Source organism: Bos mutus, chromosome 4 (genome assembly GCF_027580195.1).
Source record: "Bos mutus isolate GX-2022 chromosome 4, NWIPB_WYAK_1.1, whole genome shotgun sequence".
NCBI classification, from domain to species: domain Eukaryota; kingdom Metazoa; phylum Chordata; class Mammalia; order Artiodactyla; family Bovidae; genus Bos; species Bos mutus.
In genome coordinates, this window is record NC_091620.1 from 50,078,343 (window position 1) to 50,081,039 (window position 2,697).

General features: G+C 41.2%; 1 pseudogene; it reads left to right on the top strand.

The window, feature by feature from the left end:
• Window positions 1–1,443: 1,443 nt before the first annotated feature.
• LOC102287170 (protein crumbs homolog 3-like) lies at window positions 1,444–1,802 on the top strand (annotated as a pseudogene).
• The last annotated feature ends 895 nt before the right edge of the window (window positions 1,803–2,697 follow it).

The following is a 2,697-nucleotide window of genomic DNA, read 5'->3' on the forward strand; positions in this document are numbered from 1 at the left end:
ATCACTAGATCTAGTTATCAACCCTAAGGAAAAAACGGGAATAATTTTTTTTTAAAAGGAATGTAAACATGGAATAATTTTTTTTAGCCATGTGGTGGGATCTTAGTGCCCCAACCAGGGACTGAATCCCCACTCTTGGCAGTGAAAGCATGGAGTCCTAACCACTGCACTGTCAGGGGATTCCTTACAGAGAATAATTTTGAAAACACTGTTCAAATATTATTTATAATAATTCAAAATGCTAAATAGTTCAGACATCCAACAAAGGAGAATGGGTAAGTAAATTATATTTGACAATAAAATATTATACACAAATTTTAAATCATAATTATTTCAGAAGATGTCATAACAGACAACATGAAAAATGTTTAATATGTACTATTAAAAGCAAAAATGAGTACCAAATTGTACAGCTGATTTAACAAATATGTAAAAGAGAAATATCTACTCACACACAAAAAAATTGATTAGAAGGAAGTACTCCAAAACACTAATAATGGTTATTTGGGAGTAAGAAGATAATGAGTACTTTTTTTCCTCTTTATATTATTTTGTATTTTCCAAACATTATACAATAAGTACATATCATTTGGAAAAGAAAAATAAACTTTAAACAGTAATTAGAAAGCTACATAAACACAAGCTATTAATATTGTGCCCTTAGATCACATTACTTCATTGCTACATTAATGTGTAGGTTCTGGGATTGGTCATTTTCTTAAATAAAATGAAAGTAATTAAATTAGGCTATGCCCACTCCAGTTTTCTTGCCTGGAGAACGTCATGGACAGAGAAGCCTGGTGGGCTACAGTTCACAGTGTGGCAAAGAGTTGGACAAGACTGAGCACTCCTGCACCAAGGCTAGTGCAAACAACCAAGAAAAAAGTTTCAATCAGATTGATTCAACCTGTGCTCAAAAATAATCTGGATAAGTTTAACCAGTGAATATAAAAGGTCATTCATCCCTTTTTGTTACTCAGATATCTTGTCAACCAGTTTGAGGACCTGTCTTCTAGTTCATAAATGTTCATGTTATCTTCAGAGCATTTTAGAATCCAAAGCTACCTTTTACTTTCTCTTCTGAACCTTATCCTTCTTTAAAAAGTTGTTCTGTTTAAAAGAATCATCTTTGCCCACTGTTTGGCAAATTTAAGGGCTTTTCTGGGTTACCATCAAATGCCAAGGTTAACAAGAATGTCAAAAGTAATGCAGGCTACCAAATGTTTCCACACTGGGGAAAACAGTTTTTAAAGGAGAAGAAGAAAAGAAAATGCCCAGTTTCTTTGGTCATAAATCTCATTCCATAAAGTCATTATTTGGAATATGATTTTATGTTACCCTAAATATAAAACTCAAAATAGGAAGGTACCCCCGGCCAGAGATGCGGTAGGAGCAGCCCCCACGACAAGCCCTTCCCTGTGCCACCAGCCTGTCACCCGGCCCATGGCGAGCCCGAGCCTGGAGCCGCTTCTGGCGCTCAGCCTGCCACTGCTGCTGGCCCACTGGGGCCGGGTTGGGGGGCAAGTTTCTACGACCTCTACAAGTGTGAACACCACCACTATGCCCTCTGGCTCCAGCCCTGGTTCCAATGGAGCCCTGTCACAGGAGGCAACCACCGCCATCATCGTGGTTTTCTCTCTCCTGGCTGCCCTGCTCCTGGCCTGCTGGTGCGGAAGCTACGGGAGAAGAGGCAAATGGAGGGCACCTACCGGCCCAGCAGTGAGGAGCAGTTCTCCCACACAGCTGAGGCCCGGGCTCCCCAGGACTCCAAGGAGACGGTGCGGGGCTGCCTGCTTATCTAGGTCCCCTTCCTCTACCCATCACCATTCCTGGTCGTGTGACCTTGGGGAAAGGCTGAGCCCTCTCTGGGCAATCCAACCCACCCAGTCCAGTGCTTAACAATAGAAGGGAAGAAGGTGCTTCTAAGACTGTGCCCTTGATGGCAGGGGACTCTGAGGCTGCTCACTTTACACATATATCTATATAGTGGGTGGTGAGATATTATAAGACCTTCCTGTGGGCTGGTAGGAGTAGGAATTAGCCTAGATGGAGGAGACTCCTACAGGGTACATAGGCTGTTGGGAGAGGAATTCTAAGTTCTCGAGGGCCCTAGGGGCTGGGAGGGCTTCCTGGAAGGGAGGGGCTTTTAGCTGCACCTAAGAGCCAGCCTGAGGTTGCCTCAGGAGGGGAGGTGGTGAGTGGTGTGGGTTTCTGAGCAAAAGAGGGCTCCCAGATAAACTCATCAGGGAAAAAAAAAAAAAAAAAAAAATATTCACTTCTCATTTTTCAGGTACTTTTCATGCACTTTTAAAAGCATATCTCTTAGTGAAGGTTGTAATTACCATCCTCTTTCAAGTAATATCTATAACTGATTTAATTTAGAGAATAGTTTTCACTGAAGAAAAAAGAAATTTAGTCTTGAATTTATTCCAAGTCTAAATCTTCCTTTTAGAGCACCTGAATAAGAGAACTACTTTATTTGATGATGCCATTGATCCTTTCCAAGTTAATTTTATTAACCTGCTTTTTCATTGAATATGTCCACTCACATCTAACTGACCCAAATGCCTTATCAAGTGCCCAAATCAGGTCAAGGATAAGAGCTGCTAGTGATGCTATTTTAAGAGGAAACAGAATGCACTGAAGCTAGACCAGCCCCTATTCTGTCAAAATGCACCATTTCTTTGGCATACACAA